The 6,622-nt window shown below is 40.2% G+C and overlaps 1 pseudogene; it reads right to left on the reverse strand.

Moving 5' to 3' along the window:
* Positions 1 to 790: 790 nt before the first annotated feature.
* Positions 791 to 5,884, reverse strand: LOC121054230 (annotated as a pseudogene).
* Between the last annotated feature and the right edge of the window lie 738 nt (positions 5,885 to 6,622).

Consider the following 6,622-nt stretch of genomic DNA (forward strand, 5'->3'; position numbering starts at 1 on the left):
GTGCCCAACCGTTTAAAGACTAATGGTGCGGTTTCTTTATAGATAAAGGTGAAGACAATAGTTTTTTTTTAATTTTTTAAATAGTTATTTAATAATATAAATGACAGAATTTATTGTTATAAAGCTAAAAATATAATTTAGAAAGATAGTAAACTTTTATATAGATTTTTTTTTCAAAAAGACCTGTCGCTTAACCTTCACTAAGAGGCACGTAAACAAATCTGACGAAAGAGGACAGCCTAAAGATCTAGCGATGGATTGGAAGGCGTAAAGAGGTCGATTCCGTTGGGCCTTGTGGGGACACTGTCGCCTGTGCGGTCCGAAGTGGCAGGGATGGACGCAGAATTCCGAGCCGTAATCATGCCCCAATCCTTTCTCTAGTGCTTATAAATTAAATTTTAAATTTTAACTTTAGAGTTAATTTGAGATTTGTTTATTAAATTTATTTTTCATCATTAACTTTTAAATCATTAAGAATACATATAACAAAATTATTTATAAATTATATTTTATTTGTAAATATATAATTTGGTTTTTCCCATAAAAAGCCCAGATTCCCCGCCGTGAACGATGCGCGTGGGCGCGTCCTCCCCCTGCGTAACGTCGGACGAGACACCGGCGTGTGTCTGTGCCTCTGCCGTAGTGGAGCCGCACGAGCACCGCGGCGCGATCGCATTGGCGTCGGGCTCACCCGCGCCGGTCGCTCGCGCCCCCCGGGCGGGGAGGGCGCTGCTCGCTTTTGCTTTCCTTTTTACTCCTCCTTTCGTAATTGCTGGGTGGAATAACGCGTACTATCCAGCGAGAGGGCCAGTAATCATGGAGAGGAGAAAGGAAGAGGCTACTGGGGTAGTGTCGGTACCAGATTACGGGAGGCACCAGGAGAGACGACGGGAAAGCGGAGCAGACTGAATCCCTCCTCAAGGCTCGAAGTCTTCGGGATCAGACCACGGAAGATGCAGCCTGCAGGCACAGATGGATGCAGGTAAGGTGGTGTTTAGATTGAGAAAATTTTTGGGAGAAATATCACGTCAAATGTTTGACCGGATGTCGAAAGGGTTTTCGGACATAAATGAAAAACGAATTTCACGGCTAGCCTAGAAACCGCGAGACGAATCTTTTGAGCCTAATTAATCCGTCATTAGCACATGTTGGTTACTATAGCACTTATGGCTAATCATGGATTAATTAGGCTCAAAAGATTTGTCTCAAGATTTCTTACACACTGTGCAATTAGTTTTTTAATTCATCTATGTTTAATGCTTTATTTAGGTGTCAAAAATTCGATGTAATGTTTTTGAAAAAAAAATTTGAGAATTAAACAAGGCCTAAAAACACTGGAGGGAGATTCCATGATTATCTAGTCATCTCGTCATCGAGTAATGTTAAAGCGACCTCCCAATCAAGCTAAAATTACTACTTTCTCAGGATGACTATGCATGCCAGGCATATGATTAGTTGAACCCACCGGTGATGTGGTAAGCACCTCCACGTATATTTGAACCACCATGCCAGATTGCCAGCTGCCACGCGCCAGCAGACCTGATACTGCTGCCTGCGTTGTTTCCTCCTTGTTGGCCCCAATCCCCGGTCTGCAATGATGCTTCGTTTCATTCTTCATCCTCCCTCACATTGTACTCGAGGATTCTTCCTCTTCGATGTTTTGTTTCTCCTCAAGCGCTCAGAAGCCTCTTGCTGCTCTGTAGTCTGAACAAATGAGCAGTCCCCAGGGCCCCAGGGATGAACATTTCCATTTTCTGCTGTTTCTGCCCTTGCTTCACGAGCAGCTTGACAGACACATTGCTACCACCCCCCATCATTGACACTCACGGATGAATTTTCAACCCCATTATCCAGTTCAGTGGTCCTCGAGTCCTTTGACCCCTCGAAGACATTCATTGGTATCACCATGTTCGAAGTGGGTTTGGCCCGCAGGCCACAGCTCCAACTTACGTGACTCCAAGCTCTCCTGTAAAAGGGCTGTCAGCTCCAGGTCAAAGTTTCCTTGCTCATTAGGATTAACTTGTAACATGAACAATTTCTTTATCAGAACTAACAGGCATGTTATCATCGCCATTGTCACCCTCCTCCGACCTGCCATCTGATGTCCCTTCGTTCAGAAAATCAGTATCTTCATGTCCATCCTGATAGATGCTTCACTATCTGAATAGCTGTCATTGCCTGCTTCTTCTTCGTTATCCTTTCCATTTTCATCAGTCATGACTCTTTGGCTCTTGCGGTTAGCATTAAAAGCAACATACTCAGATTGTTTCATTTGCAGTTTGCTGAAAGAGTGCCAATCACCTCCACAATCTCAGCTGAGGCAACATACTCTTTGCTTCAATGTTAAGTTGAAGGCAACATTGCAGTTCATTAGTCCAGATTGCAGGAAAAAAAATATTAGCGTCTTAGTACCATGCTACCAACTACAACCAGATTTTTTCTCCCTAAAACTCAGTCAAGTAGCAATTATGTAAAGAAAAGAACAGAAGGAAAAACCAATTTGGGCTAGCTTACACCAGACATTTGACACGGTGCATCTTGCCAGCTCTTGCCAGCTTTTCTCCACTTATACTGAATTGATAACCCAATGATTACATATACCAGGAAGAATCAGAGAAGCTCATACTATGAAATTGCAATCTCTAATATGTTTGAGATGCTTAGCCCAAGTACAAACTTGAATGGTAGTTTCCTGTGAACCTGAGGATGGTAGTTTCCTGTGAACAATATAGAAAGCAAAGTCTGCAGATCTCGAGAAGATTGCAGGCCACATCAATGTTATGATGGCTGAAATTACCTAAGCATACCTGAAATTACAGATCACATATGTAAAATTGAGTTCACTAAACTTGTGTTACAGAGGCATACATAACTAATTATGTTCCCTATTCTATCAAGGCCGAATTTGTATGTGGCAACTGGCAAGCTGGTTAGCATTCAGGTGCCTAAGTATAATGGACTAATTATTATTCCATCTGGAACACAGGAAATGATTCTTAGCCAACTGAAATGATAAAAATTGTAAGTCCATCTCTCAGATGACAAGCGACACAGCACAAACAGAACTATACACTAGACAGTAGCAGCTAAAAGTTGGTAAAAAAAAGGAATAAGGAAATTGAGAAATTCAAACCGAAGCACAAAAACAGGAAAGTAGTGATTCTATGTTAATTTATTTTCCAATGCACATACCTTCAAACAACTAAAAACAAGGCCTGAAGATGCAATATTGAATTTGCACAGCTCTCCAATAAATCGAATGTTTCTGATTTACGTTTCAAGATTGATCTGATCCTGGAAAAGTGGAAAGGAAATATGGTCAAAAACAATTGCTAATGCTTATGAATATGCAGGCCTGTCTTTTTTTCTGTTTCCATATCTAATTAAGGAGCACAAACGATGTGCAAAATTGGAAGGGGCCAAAGGGCCATAATAAAACTCAGTAAATTATGGCGGACAAGGGAGGAGAGCAATATATCAATCGGAGGGGAAGCAAGTCACTTTCTTGTGTGATGACATGATTGTGAAATCAAATTTGGCTGACCTCATCGTAAACTTCTTGCATATGTTCTTGCAGTCGGAGGAATATTTTTCCTTGACAAGCAAAACTAGAAAGGAGAGATAAATTTGTTTGAGTTAGTTTGCGGTCCTTTAAATGCTCCAATGCAGTTAAGTCCTTTACGATGTCCATAAAACTACTAGAATCTTCAACAATTCCAACAAAATACAGCTCAATAAGAAGTTTTAATGTGCTTCTCTTCCTCATGGCTCTTGAGTTCTCATCTGAATCCAAATCATCTCCAGATTCCCCAGGAAAGAGAACTCTTAATAGTCCCTGAACAAGGCAAGGAGAGAAATCCCTGTATCTTTGATGAAGCAACGAGCAAATCTACACCAAGTAAGATTTGAGACAGGATTATTACTATATCAAGACAGTAGCATTTCAAATAATATATTTTTTATGCAACAAAGGAACCAGAAATTGTCCAGCGTACAAGCAGATATAAATGGAACATACATAATGCTCGTAAGGGGCATGCTTATGAATTCTAGGATATACACTAATGACAACATGCTTAGTTGTGTAAACCTTGATTGGACATAAATAGCTAACTGATAAAAAGCAAAGAAAGCTTGTAGTTATAGGCTATTACATAGCTATAGTAAAACATGGTGAGCAAGGCTGCAAACATATTAAGCACAAACTTTCGAACAGTCCTATCTACTAAGTATTACTGTTGTTGCTATACCTGCAGCATTGTATATCAGCTGAACGAACTTTGGCCTCATAAATGTAAGAAACCGATTCACTAATGAATTTGCTTAGGTTCACTCTTTTCAATTCTTCCATTAAACCACATTTTGTTCATCATTTATCATTTTGAGCTTCTTGATAACTGCTGTATTACACTTAATACTGCAACCAAGAGTCCTCATGTAATTGCATCTGAAATGAGCGATTGGTCATGTAACTACTTATAATTAAATTCCAAATGTGAGGGTTGAACGTGTCAGTGCAATATTGAAGTCCACAAAACACTAGGAATTATTCATTATATAAAAGAATGGGTACTGAAAATAGAAAAGGAAATAACAAACATAGTTCTACTAGACAATCACATTAATCTTCTTATTATAAGCTGTCAACAATTGAACTTCTGATACAAATTAAAGTATCTTATAAAGTTGTCAGTTGCCAAGAAAACATGGCATTTCTTTGAGATTACAAATATGTACTGCATATTGTCAGTTGATAACCTAATGTATTTTGACACAATCACACGTCATGTGTTTATTATGAAACCTGTGTTTTACTGGTAATGTTTTGCTGCTTCATCAAGACTCTAATAACAGCATGGGTGTTGGTAGAAGATGTGAAATATAGTTCAACAGGAAAAGGAAATGGAAATAGAAGTCGATAAGTTAGATGTAGCTTAGAGTACAGGTTTCACTCTATCTTGCGGCTCCATTTGAGGCTGCAGTTCACAACCATAACCACAAAACCCCACATGTGAAAGTTTGCAAAGAAAATCTTTTTCTTACATGTTTATGATCAAATGATCATCAAGTAGAGATATAATGGAGAGAGCAACAATTAGCTTACCAACTTTTGACCAAATCAATAATGGCTATATTAGTAAAAGTATCAGGAAGATAGTTATCACAGATTTGGAACTCAAAACTTTTCATGTTCTTTGAGTTATACTGCAATCACCTTACACTATTTTGCTCGCAGTTCTCATTTTCCTTCTGCCCCCATTTCATTCACCAGTCAAATGTGGACAGCAGTGCAACGCCGCTAACAAAACAAGCGTATTAACACCCCCATACTTTTGTTGACATTCCAATTAGTACATGGAAAATCCAATATATTTCTATATTAGAACAAGCAGAAGGAGTAGAGAACTAGTAATTAGCAAAATTTGAACCCTAGAAACAATCCGGCGCATAACATCTGCTACGGACCTATCCACAGACCACAGGAACTGAAATGAAAGTGCGCAATAGCCGACACTTGGGCTCAAACCACAGCCACTTCACCCAAATGAAACACACAGAGAGAGGCGGTGGAACCACTAAGTGCCTACATTGATTCAACACAGTGAACACACCCACGAGCAAACCACAGCGGGTCGAAACAGACTGACGGTTCAATCCACACTACCGCGTCAAAAAAAAATCAGGAACTGTATCTAAAAAACCTAAAACACCACAGGACGGAGAGCGGGAGCTCTCGCACCGAAAGGAAGAGCCGCCGCGCAGAAAACCGGCCTTCATCCCGAGGGAATGTGGGGCAAGGTGCTTACCGTTAATGCGGGGGTTCCCGGCGACGAGCACCGCACGGCGACGGCCGGGACAGGGGAGGGTTCGGGAAAGGAAGGCGAAGAGAGCTTGCGGGAGCACGAGGACAACGACGGTGAAATAGGCCTTGGTGGGCTTACGGGACACGGAAAGTTCACCGGATGTTTGGGCTTTCTGAGCCCACTTAGCTTCACACTCGGGCCCAGGTAAGATAGTAGGATGGATGACTAGATTTATTCACCGTTTCTCTTGTGGGAAATTTTTGGGATTATTGATAAGGCTACGTGTAGTTCCAAAAACATTCCATCGAATCTTTAAGCATCTAAGAGTATCTTCAAGAGAATGGCTAAATTTTGACTTTCCAAATCAAAATTTAGCCATTCATTTTAGTTTTGACAACTTGAATTCTAAGAGCATCTCCAAGAGACTATCATCCTCACTTTCCAAATCCTGGGAAGGGGAGAATGACAAAAGGGTCTCACCCACGTAGGATCCTCGGATACAATTGTGCTAGTGAGGAAATAAGTTGCTAGACTTGGCCATTGAGAACTCAAGTTTAGCCATTTAAATGGCATCACAAGTCAAATAGCCATTCTCTTGGAGAGCATTTTCTGTGCAAAATTGTCAAATTTAAGTATGGCAAGTGAGATGATCATGCCCTTGGAGATGCTCTAAATAAATCATTAAATATACATGAACATTAAAACTAATTACACGGTTATGACGGAAATTGTGAGACGAATCTTTTAAGGCTAATTAGTACATGATTAGTCATAAGCACTACAGTAATCAATATGTGCTAATGACGGATTAATTTAGA

The sequence above is a fragment of the Oryza brachyantha genome, chromosome 4 (genome assembly GCF_000231095.2).
Source record: "Oryza brachyantha chromosome 4, ObraRS2, whole genome shotgun sequence".
NCBI lineage: Eukaryota > Viridiplantae > Streptophyta > Magnoliopsida > Poales > Poaceae > Oryza > Oryza brachyantha.